This window comes from Salvelinus alpinus, chromosome 5 (genome assembly GCF_045679555.1).
Source record: "Salvelinus alpinus chromosome 5, SLU_Salpinus.1, whole genome shotgun sequence".
Taxonomy (NCBI): Eukaryota; Metazoa; Chordata; class Actinopteri; order Salmoniformes; family Salmonidae; genus Salvelinus; species Salvelinus alpinus.
The window spans coordinates 21,577,175-21,590,294 of NC_092090.1; the positions used below are offsets into that span (position 1 = coordinate 21,577,175).

At 44.4% G+C, this 13,120-nt stretch overlaps 1 protein-coding gene across 1 annotated transcript in view; it reads right to left on the reverse strand.

The window, feature by feature from the left end:
• The window catches only part of crtc3 (CREB regulated transcription coactivator 3), a gene marked incomplete in the record, with an annotated part of 81,418 nt that overhangs the window by 30,465 nt on the left and 37,833 nt on the right, over positions 1-13,120 (reverse strand).

Genomic DNA, 13,120 nt, shown 5'->3' on the forward strand with positions numbered 1-13,120 from the left:
TTGTTACTGTTATCATTCTCAGTAACATTTAACATGACATTGTTCTTGTGCCTGTGTAATCAAGCTATAATTACTTTGAGCAACATTTTATTAGCATGTTGTTACATAATACTTTGGTAATTGCATAGCAATGAGCTGAGAGTTTAACCACTGTACACAAGAGGAATAGTGACTGTTCCTTATTCCACTTATGTTATAATGCCATTATTATGCAATTATAAAGCAGGATCCCTGAAACAAAAGGTGATTTCTTGTTTAGAGCCCATTTGGTTGTGCTGTCCAGTAAAACATGTTCACAACTCAAATCTGTTCAGTGTGCTGTTTTTACACTTGCTTTTGGATACTAGTTGTGTCTGCCAAAACAAGTGCATTGATCGAGACACTCACTGTGTGCATAGTGTTCTGGTTTAATTTGCAATAGTTTACCAGACCGTGCCAGGTGTGTGGGTGTACACAGACCGTTATGAGATTGTGGAGAGCCCGGTGTTAACCGTTTTCAACTGAAACCCCATGTTGGACGACTGGGATTGAACTGGGAGTTGATGCGAAGCAACAAGCAGAGTTAAACTACGGGGGACCAGCCCTGCTCACCAGGGACGAAACAGGAGCACTAAACAAGTATGGCTAACCAGGTGGACTAGCTGTGCCACAGTTCTGTAGATTATACAATACATCTTCATTGATCCAGACAACAGGGGATTGTGGTTATTCTTGCTGTCCTACACTACTGGCTGGGAGGGAGCAGCACAGGGTGAGGCACAGAGCAGTGCCGCTAGAGCAGGTTAGGGGTTACGTGCCTTTCTCAAGGGCACATGTGCAGTAGGTGGTGCCTGAGATATTGATGCCAGCCACCCTGCGGTTGCCGCCTCCCTCTCACCATATCCCTAGAGCATCAGGTACTGTAAGACAACTGTAGATCAAATCAGAACATAAACTAAGTTAAACCAGGAAAAAAAACACTTCACCTTTTCATTATTCCTACCAAACCCTTGGGCTACATCCACACTTTTCCACACGGCAGAGATGAACACAAGTATCTGTGAAAATTAGCAAAGAATCAAGTTAAAACCAACGCAAATACTCCATCTCTGTAAATAACCCCCATCTGAAGAAACAGAAACCTGAAGGCCTCACTGTAGATGACTAGCGAACAGCTGCTGTGACAGTGGAAGACACCAGCTGAAGGAGAATAGAGACTATCCGCAGGAGAAACCCAGTGATTTTCAAACATGACTACATTTAGATTACTGAATTTAGCGATTACATGCTCATCCTGTGACACTCATGGTTGCTACTCTCACACATTGTGGTCTGATAAAGTGTGTAATACAATGATAAGCTCACTGGAAGTGGCCTCAATCCCAAATCAACCCCTAGCAGTAGCCCCTCCCCCCAGTCACTTGTGTAGATCTGAGAGGGTCAGAAATGGAAGAAATATGGTGGTTGTGGGCAATTCCACAGTGATACTCATATTTTAAATGTATCATCTTTGAAATGTATTTCAAACAAAAAGCAATGATTGAAAAGTTATACAAACCATACAACTCGATACACAAGGACAATTTTAACAATTTCCACTGAAGATTTTACAAAAACATTTAGTTGAAGAACAGCGCAGATGCAAAGTTTGGTAACAGAATGTACAGCACTTTGAGATATCAGCTGATGTACGAAGGGCTATATAAATACATTTGATTTGAACAGAATGACTGCACAAACTGCACAAAACATAACCAAACATTGCATCTGCACTGTTCAAGTAAATGTGTTTTTGTAAAATGTTCTGTAGAAAATGTTAATAGTCCTTGTGCATAGAGTTGTATGGTTTTAACTTTAAATCATTTACTTTTGTTTGATATACATTGTAACGTGAAAAATCTGAGTCTCAGTGTCACTCTGTTGCAGTGGAATTACCCTTGTGTCAGAGATCCATTTCACCATCTGATAGACCAGGGGATGGGTCGGCATATTGTTTACACCTATGCAATCCTCTCAAATCTACGTAAGTACACTGCCTAGGGGCCGTGGGTAGGGTTTGATTTGGGATTCAGGGCCAGAGTAAGGGGGACAGCCAACTTCCCAGTCCAAACATGTTCTTCTTAGATGGGATCCATCATTGCCAAGGCCAGCAGCTCTCCCATCTGCCTACAGGGGGCGATCTCTGCCTCTCTCCTGAGGGGCGCTTTGCACTGCATCGTCACCTCCCTTCTATTAAAAAGTGTTGGGGGAGGCTAATAAAAATGGTCCACACCAACCTGTCATATCACTAAGCTCCTAGACACACTGGGGGATGCTGTATTTAGACTCACCCAGCAAAGTACACACGCCAGAAAGACGGACTTTGGAGCCAGTGGGATATATATACAAAATACTCCACCCACCCTGCACGTTCAGCAGGTACACTGCAGCTGGGTGTTCTGCAATGCTATGACAGTACACAAACACACACACTCATGAGCTGCTTTCCCCAGATGACAGCGGCTTTATTACACATTTCCATGTAAAGCTGTGTGTCCCTCCTCCCCCCGTACTGTATTGGGGCTTAGCAGCATGGGCCATATGGAGTTGGAACAGCCACAAATGCCTTCCCCTGCCCTACCTCTCAGTCTCTATCCATCGCTCCCTTTCTCTCAGTCTCTATCCATCGCTCCCTTTCTCTGTCTCTATCCATCTCTCCCTTTCTCAGTCTCTATCCATCTCCCTCAGTCTCTATCCATCTCTCTCAGTCTCTATCCATCTCTCTCAGTCTCTATCCATCTCTCTCAGTCTCTATCCATCTCTCTCAGTCTCTATCCATTGCTCCCTTTCTCTCGGTCTCTATCCATCGCTCCCTTTCTCTCGGTCTCTATCCATCGCTCCCTTTCTCTCGGTCTCTATCCATCGCTCCCTTTCTCTCGGTCTCTATCCATCGCTCCCTTTCTCTCGGTCTCTATCCATCGCTCCCTTTCTCTCGGTCTCTATCCATCGCTCCCTTTCTCTCGGTCTCTATCCATCGCTCCCTTTCTCTCGGTCTCTATCCATCGCTCCCTTTCTGTCGGTCTCTATCCATCGCTCCCTTTCTGTCGGTCTCTATCCATCGCTCCCTTTCTGTCGGTCTCTATCCATCGCTCCCTTTCTGTCGGTCTCTATCCATCGCTCCCTTTCTGTCTGTCTCTATCCATCGCTCCCTTTCTGTCTGTCTCTATCCATCGCTCCCTTTCTGTCTGTCTCTATCCATCGCTCCCTTTCTGTCTGTCTCTATCCATCGCTCCCTTTCTGTCTGTCTCTATCCATCGCTCCCTTTCTGTCTGTCTCTATCCATCGCTCCCTTTCTGTCTCTATCCATCGCTCCCTTTCTGTCTCTATCCATCGCTCCCTTTCTGTCTCTATCCATCTCTCCCTTCTGTCTGTCTCTATCCATCTCTCCCTTTCTGTCTGTCTCTATCCATCTCTCCCTTTCTGTCTGTCTCTATCCAGCTCTCCCTTTCTGTCTGTCTCTATCCATCTCTCCCTTTCTGTCTCTATCCATCTCTCCCTTTCTGTCTCTATCCATCTCTCCCTTTCTGTCTCTATCCATCTCTCCCTTTCTGTCTCTATTCATCTCTCCCTTTCTGTCTCTATTCATCTCTCCCTTTCTGTCTCTATTCATCTCTCCCTTTGTCTCTATTCATCTCTCCCTTTCTCTCAGTCCATTCCTCACCATCCCTGTGCTTCTCTCTCTCCATCCGTCCCAGTTAGCAGGATGGCCGACAGACTCACTGGTACTGGTTTGTCTCCAAGACCATCTTAGGGCAGCTGTCAGTATATTTCATATTCACCCTACAGAAATCATGGAGATTACCATCTGAGATCACAGAAATGCATTTGATATAATATTCCTAACACAAGAACAGAGTTTGGTAGGAGGGGCTTTAGCTTTGCTGGCCCGTCATTGTGGAACATTTTACAGAAGGATTTAAAAATTGATCTTTTTATTCTGATTGATGATTTTAAATCCCAGATTGGAGGGCTGCTGACAACATATTGCATATGTTTTGAAACCTGTTATTTTAAGCTCTCTTATGCACTCTGCACTGTTTTAACTTCCATTCATTGTGTTGTCTCATATGGATTTTGCATATGCTTAGCTCTATTTACTTTATATATATTTTTTTTTTTTACTCCCTAATCTTTGCCGATGACAAGCATACCCATAACATGATGCAGCCACCACAATGCTTGAAAATATGAAGAGCAGGACTCGGTGTTCAATTTGCCCCAAACATAACCCTTTTTTACTTTAGTGCCTTATTGCAAACAGGATGCAAGTATTGGAATATTTTTATTCTGTACAGGCTTCCTATCTTTCATTCTGTCAAATTAGGTTAGTATTGTGGAGTAACTACAATGTTGTTGATCCATCCTCAGTTTTCTCCTATCACAACCATTAAACTCTGTAACTGTTAAAAAGGGTGAAATCCCTGAGTGTTTTCCTTCCTCTCCGGCAACTGAGTTCGGAAATACACCTGTATATTTGTAGTGACTGGGTGTATTGATACACCATCCAAAGTGTAATTAATAACTTCACCATGTTCAAAGGAATATTCAATGTCTGCTTTTTTTTACCCATCTACCAATAGGTGCCCTTTGTGAAGCATTGGAAAACCTTACTGGTCTTTATGGTTGAATCTGTGTTTGAAATGCAATGCCCGACTGAGGGACCTTACAGATAATTGTATGTAGTCATAAAAATATATTATTGCACACAGAGTGAGTCCATGCAACTTATGTGTCTTGTTAAGCACATTGTTACCCATTAAAGTATTTAGGCTTGCCATAAAGTATGTATGCTGCTTCTCCAGGGCTCACTTGGAAAAGAGATGTCCCAATGTGTCATCTCTCGTTAAATAAAGGATGAATAAATAAAAACACAATATCCTTCTTTCCCGATCCCTCCAGAGGATACAAACAAATCTGTAAATTAAAAGACTTGTGATAACAATGCGGCCTACCAGACGATTACAGGCTGTACAGAGGCCAGAGGAGAACCACAGAATCACACAGATATGAGGATTAGTTGCCACAAATCACACAACCGCACAGCCAAAGCGGTCAAATATTGCTCAGAGGATGGCGTGCATGGTGCATGCTGCTTTGGCCGTCTGATGCCATTTGTTGTCAACAGTCTTTTTTTAGCTACACAACTGTACAGTTACAGCACGGCTGGGCTCATTGACTTATTCTGCACCCCAAATGGCAGCCTATTCCCTACATAGGGCACTACTTTTGACCAGAGCCCTATGGACCCTGGTCAAAAGCAGTGCACCTAGGGAATAGGGTGCCATTGAGGGCACACTGAGCTGGTGTGAGAAAGAGGAAGTGATCTTAACATACGTTAACCAAAATAGAGGCTTGTTGTTAATGGGTGGGTGGTGGTAAATATTTAAACAGACCACCTAAGCAGAGGATAAAGGGTCTCTAGAATCAAAAATACATCACACGCTCACACAGAGAGAGCACAGGAATGTCTAAATACCATCCCCAGGAGAGCCTTTTTGTTAATCTATCCCCGGGGGAGATCAGTGTAAGATCCCATTCCCAGGAAGGCCTTTAAGTTAGTCTATCCCCGGGGGAGGTCAGTGTAAGATCCTATCCCTGTGGAGAACAGGCCAGGCTGGGAAGAGAGCAGGGCCATGGAAAGATAGGTGGTGTGTACAGGGCCTTCAGAAAGTATTCACACCACTTGACTTTTTCCACATTTTGTTGTGTTAGAAAGTGGGATTAAAATGGATTTAATTGTTATTTTTTGTCAACTATCTACACAGAATACTCTTTGTCAAAGTGGAAGATTTTTTAAAAACATTTGTAAAATATTTATGGAAAATAAAACACTAATATATCTTGATTAGATAAGTCTTCAACCCCCTGAGTCAATGCATGTTAGAATCGCCTCCGGCAGCAATTACAGCTGTGAGACTTTCTGGGTAAGTCTGTAAAGGCTTTGCACATCTGGATTGTACGATATTTGCACTTTTTTTTTTTTTTTTTTATTATTATTTTTATTATTTTTATTATTCAAGCTCTGTCAAGTTGATCATTGCTAGACAGACATTTTCAAGTCTTGCCATAGATTTTCAAGCCAATTTAAGTTAAAACTGTAACCAGGCCACTCAAGAACATTCACTGTCTTCTTGTAGAAGTATAGATTTGTGTAGATTTGTGTAAACTCCAGTGTAGATTTGACCTTATGTTTTAGGTTATTGTCCTGCTGAAAGGGGAATTTATCTCCCAGTGTCTGTTGGAAAGCAGACTGAACCAGGTTTTCCTCTAGGATTTTGCCTATGCTTAGCTCTATTTAGTTTATATTTATCATTTAAAAAAACTCCCTAATCTTTGCTGATGACAAGCATACCACCATCCAAAGTGTAATTAATAACTTCACCATGTTCAAAGGGATATTCAATGTCTGTTTTTTGTTTTTTTACCCATCTACCAATATGTGCCCTTTGTGAAGCATTGGAAAACCTCCCTGGTCTTTATGGTTGAATCTGTGTTTGAAATGCAATGCCCGACTGAGGGACCTTACAGATAATTGTATGTAGTCATAAAAATATATTATTGCACACAGAGTGAGTCCATGCAACTTATGTGTCTTGTTAAGCACATTGTTACCCATTAAAGTATTTAGGTTTGCCATAAAGTGGGTTGAATACAGCTTTTAATTAATTTGTAAAAATGTTAAACATGGTTCAACCTTCACATTATGTGGTATTGTGTGTAGGCCAGTGACACAAAATATCATTCTAATCCAAATTAAATTAGGCTGTACAAAGGGTGTGAATACTTTCTGAAGGCACTGTAGGTGGGGGTGGAGGAGGGCGTGGGACAGGGAGAGAGCCAGAGAGCCTGTGACCCCGGTGACTGACCCCGGTCCAGCTGGGCTCCATAGGGACACATCAGTGCCTCTTGCCCAGGGCCCAAGTCTCCAGACCCAGGGTGCAGGGCCCTAGCCAAGGAACCCCTCTACCCAGACACCGGTGGGACTGAAACCCCACTGGTGGGACCATGGCTCCCTCTTGGGGAGTAGTGTACTGAGAAACCAGCTCCAAATACACAACAATTCTTCACTGGGGTCACACCAGACACACTGAACACCCACTATAACAGGCCATGAGAAGAGGAGGAGGAAGGGAGCGAGCGAGCGAAAGAGAGAGGGAGGGAGAAAGGGAGAGCGAGAGATGGAGACCAAAAGAAAGGAAGAGGAAAAGAGGGTATTTTGCACCAAATTGATCAACTCCTCCGGAGAGATCTAACAGGTCAGGCAGCCATATTTAGATGTGAGAGAACCACAACCCTAAAATAACAATCTGGAGGAGAGATAATGATAAAACCACTGCACTACATAGGGAATAGGGTGCCATTTGGGACGTAGTCAGGGACTGTGTGTGTGTGTGTGAACGGTGCGGTTCCCCTAGCTGCATATCTGTCGTGCTTGCCTGGCCCACGCTGCCAATCCCAAAGCATTGACCCCATTGGTCTCTAAGCCCACTGATCTGAAAGCAGGCTTTAGACAAGCCAGCAGCCTGCAATGCATCTCGACGCACTGGAGTGGTTTCACAACGCTAGACAGAGCACACACACGTACGTGTAGTATACATACAGACCGCCATACAATACTAATGGTTACAAAACCTCCAAAGAAAAACACAGACATGTACACAAACACAGAAACACTTGCTATGTACACTCTGGATCTGCACTTCATCCTCTCGTAATTGTCTGTTTGATGACAGCCGGAGACACTAAGCCTGTGTGTAGACAGCGGGCTCTGATCTGCTCTCTGGGGCGCGGACAGAGCTGAAAGGGTTAAGGGGATTTGTGGCCCGTCTCCAGGCAACCTGCCTAGGCGGTAATGCAGTGCAGATGTGGCCGGCGCTGTAAACACTTCCCACTCTGCTATCTCCCCCGAGATGGACCAGCACTGGAGCATCTGTCTCCCAGACTCAGACTGAATCTCAGCAACAAGACCACAGAGTCAAACGGAGACACATTAACAAATCAATTCAACTACAAAAACACAGTGACCGATCCAAACTGACAGCCACAAAACAGACACCACCACCACTACCAGACCCTTATTGACACAGACCTGAAATACTACCAGATCGATACACTCCCAAGAACTACACACTCACAGACCGAATGCTGCCTTCTCATCAGTGTTGATCTGTGTAAGAGCATCTGCTTAATGACCAAAACGCCAAATGTATTTTCCATTATCTAGGTAGAACAGACCACCCCACAGCCCAGATCTGCTGCCGCCCACTGAAACACATTCTGACGCTAGATGGTTTCAATACAAAATGTCCCTGTTTATAGCCTGTAGATGAGAACTTCTTAGGTCAAGGAAAACATCTAAAGAAGAAACTACTTCCCATTGGCCTTTGAAGAATGTAACATGGCATGGGCACTACCACAACACATGTAAGAACACAACCTCAGGGTCAAAAATAGAACACGGCCTATATCAACAAACACCAAGGTCCGGTGTGCATGACATTCAGCCATCCAACAGTGGACTGACAGTCAGCAGACGCAAAGCTAACCGCTAAGTAGCTAGTTCTACTTTGTTGGGGTAAGGTGAAGTTGCCTCTAGGTGCTGGTCTTGGGTCAGTTTTGTATTTTCCCCATTAATGGTTAAGGTTAGGATTCAGGAAGGTGATCCTAGATCTGTACTTACAGCACTAATGTGGAGGGCAAAGGTCTGCTGGGACCCCTGCTTCTCAACTGGTGGATCAGAAGCCACTTGTGGCCGATTCCTTCTGGGTCACAGCAGGTTGTTGTGGTTATTACATTTACATTTAAGTCATTTAGCTGACGCTCTTATCCAGAGCGACTTACAAATTGGAAAGTTCATACATATTCATCCTGGTCCCCCCGTGGGGAATGAACCCACAACCCTGGCGTTGCAAGCGCCATGCTCTACCAACTGAGCCACACGGGACCACCGTTATTCTGTCGGTCACAGAAACTTACACCCCCCAAGCGTCCTTTGTTTTACATGAGAGCCTGCAGCTGATGCAGACACCCATACACCAAGCTCCGACGCAATACATTCTTGTCAGTGGGTGTCTATTTTCCATGCTAGACTGTGCAATCATGTGTTGCTGGTATTATGCCCATGTGAACTCCGTGTCAGTGTCGATGGCCCCATCTGCCTTGTGCATTCACAGGATGGGACTCAACTGCATACTCCTCGCATCCTCTCCTTCTCACAACCCATTGGAGGAAAAGGTCAGAAGGGAGGGACCTCTGGCTTTCTCATCCAATGGGTTTTGAGGCGGCGAGGATAGGGGACGCGAGGAGTATGCAATTGAGATTCTTCCTTAGTTTAGCACTCCACTTAGCGATCCCCTAGTTTAAGTGTTTCCCCAATGTTTTTGTGCAGTGACCCAACAAGATTACATGTGACCGACAGAATAACGTCAACAACCTGCTGTGACCCAGAAGGAATCGGCCACAAGTGGCTTCTGATCCACCAGTTGAGAAGCAGGGTCGCAGCAGACCTTTGCCCTCCACATTAGTGCTGTTGCTCACGATACCAGTATCTACCATACTGCATAACATGAAGCAGACTAAACTATATGGTCCTTTAAAACTCTTGAGTAACGCAGCGGTCTAAGGCACTGCATCTCAGTGCAAGAGGCGTCAGTCCCTTGTTGCTAGAGTCCCTTGTTCGAATCCAGGCTGCATCACATCCGGCCGTGATTGGGAGTCCCATAGGGCGGTGCACAATTGGCCCAGAGTCGTCCGGGGTAGGCTGTCATTGTAAATAAGACTTTGTTCTTAACTGACTTGCCTAGTTAAATAAAAATATTAAAAGCCCAGTACAGTCAACATTCTGTATTTCATGTGTTTTGTATCATCTTGTACAACAGCGGATGAAAGTAACACTGTTAAAGTGTGAAAAATTGTGATCAGTGTTATTTCCTGAAACAGTGCAGTTGCACAATAGTTGCTCATTGAAAACACAATCTTCACAGAAAGCGGATTCATAGCCAATCTTGGCCTTTCTCCATTTCCCTACACCCACATTAACATCTACTAAATATGTGTATGCCACCAATAACAATTGACTTGATGGCACTTCAAATACAAGACAGACCCAAATTACTCCCAGATCTTCTCACCAAACTAGCTTGAGCTTCACAGTGACTTTGAGAGGGAAAATAAATATACTGAACAGAAATATAAATGCAACAATTAAAGATTTTACTGAATTATCAGTCAAATTAAAAAAATTAATTAGGCCCTAATCTATGGATTTCATATGGATAGGCAGGGGTGCAGCCATGGGGAGCCAGGCCCAGCCAATCAGAATTAGTTTCTCCCCACAAAAGGGCTTTATTACAGACAGAAATCCCCCCCCCCCCCCCCAACCCCTTCAGACGAGCACGCAGGTGAGGAAGCCAGATGTGGAGGTCCTGGGCAGGCGTGGATACACGTGGTCTGCGGTTGTGAGGACAGTTGGACATACTGCCAAATTCTCTAAAATGACATTGGAGGCAGCTTATGGTAGAGAAATTAACATTCAATTCTAGAGCAACAGCTCTGGTGGACATTCCTGCAGTCAGCATGTCAATTGCACGCTCCCTTAAAGCTTGAGACATATGTGGCATTGTGTTATGACAAAAGTGCACATTTTAAAGTCGCCTTTTATTATCCCCAGCACAAGGTGCACCTGTGTAATGACCTTGGCAAAGGAAAAATGCCAAATCAAAAACGCACAACACAGCCAGACTTCCAATCACACCAAGTTCAGCAGACAGTCAATGTGGTGGAAAACTCCAACAACAACTGAAAATATTAACTATAAACAGTGGAGTCACAGATGAACTGGAACAGATTGCAGAGCTCGCTTCACCCTTTGAGCCTACCGAGAGCACCAAAAAATAGAGAGGGACGGATGTGACCTTAACACACGCGGTGCACACAGTGGTCAGAGCCAACACTGAGGGGAGCATATCCCTGTAACACTGTGGAGTGGAGCGGGAGGCTAGGATTGGCCAGCAGAGCCATGGAGGGGTTAGTGCCAATAATGCTGAGTGAGAAAGGAAGATGGAGGGAGAGAGAGACTGAAATAAAATGTTCAATTATGTCATTTATATTTCATGGGGCGAGAAACCTTAAAGAAAGAGAGAGAGAGAGCGAGCGAGGAAAGGATAGAGATATGGAGAGATATCTAAAAGAAATACCTAAAAGAGGAGAGAGAACGCAATATAGAGAGAGAGATCGGTAAGCTGGCCACACAACTCTGTCCTTGAGGGGTGGAAGTGTGTTAGTCAGAGAAGAATGCATGTGGTTAGTACATGGGTGGACACCAGGGCCTCTGGTCCAGTAGAGAGAAGCATTAAGACATAGACATCAATAACACACATACATTTAACACTGTGCATCAATACAAGGCATTAACAACATGTCTTTCAGCAACCACAAAAACAAGAGTCATTCAATCAATCCAAAGAATATGGTGAAACAGAGCCTTAACGTGAGGACCTCAAAGACATTCATCATTAGCCAAGTCACTTTTGCTCATATGATGTATTCTATACTGTGTAGCTAGCATGTCACATAATGCCTAGGATTGCTTGGTTTGCTGAAAATCCATTGGGTGGCCTCTGGAAGCACTTGATTACCAGCCATCTGAATGAGGGATGTACTCATAAAACACTGGTTACCAAGTCAACACGTTTAACCAGTTCAGGGCAGTAACTGAAGAGGGAGTGGGAAGAGTTGTGTTTGTCTGCCGAGGCTGAATGCTCCAAAACAAAAACATCACTGTTCACTGTCTAAGGGTTAAATATGGTCCTATTTGATCTAATAAGTTAGCCCCAAGGGAGACTTTGAGATTCTTAAAAAGGAAAACACTGAAGTATAAATACACTGAAATCCTGATTTAATGTCCTAACGCAGTCAGATTCATAATCATAACCTTATTTTTCAACTAAAACATAGGGCCACCTTCTCTGGTTTTATTGTTTATGTGTGTAATTAGCAATGCTTCAGAAATGTCTTTACATAAACAATTTGGTTAAACAGTAATAGAGGCTCTGTCAAAAAGTTTAAAACTTGAACAACACTTAATCTTGTTCAACCAAACCCAATCAGATTTTATCTAGGCTATCACTATCCCACAACGGGTCAATTGTGATGGAGCCAAGAGGAAGTGTGAATCAATCCCAACCCAAATCCACAGAGTAAATGTGTGTGTCCGTGTAGCACATGCCTGTGTGTATGATGCACATGGCACTCCCTCCCTGCTCTTTCTGGGAAGACAAGGTCACGGCAACATCTGTTTGCTCGGTCAGGAGGTTTGTCGTCACAGGCCAACCTGTTTTTGTCTGTCAACAACAACATGAGGGTGTGGACCTGCCGACCTACACACTGATCTTGGGACAGAGTTGGATTTCCCCCACTATTGGTTAAGGTTAGGATTGGGGAGGGGAAACCAGGTTTTATGACACTGTCCTCCAGTACAGTACAGTAAGAGCAAAGATGGAGGCCATGTGTGTCCATGCTGGGCCTCAGAAGCTGCAGTTCTACGGGGATGAGAGGAGGCGGCAGGGCGACTGGCAGCCGGCCAAGCCAACATTCAAAACACACAACTGTATAGAGAGAGAGAGAGAGAGAGAGAGAGAGAGAGAGAGAGAGAGAGAGAGAGGAAGAGAGAGCGGGAGAGGGAGGGGCTCGGCTAAGCCCTTTATTGCAGGGCTGCAATTCACTGCCTTGTAAACACTGGAGGGAGAGAAAACTGAAGAGCATGCATTTAGTTTTACTTGTATTTAAGAGCAAATGGAGGCCACGGAAGGAGAGTTGTATGGCATTGAAGCTCGCCTGGAGGGTTGTTAACACAGTGTCAAAAGAAGGGCCAGAAGTATACAGAATAGTGTCGTCTGCGTAGAGATGGATCAAGGAATCACCAGCAGCAAGAGCGACATCATTGATGTATACAGAGAAGAGAGTCGCTCCAAGAATTGAACCCTGTGGCACCCCCATAGAGACTGCCAGAGGCCCGGACAACAGACCCTCCGATTTGACACACTGAACTCGATCAGAGAAGTAGTTGGTGAACCAGGCGAGGCAATCATTAGAGAAACCAAGT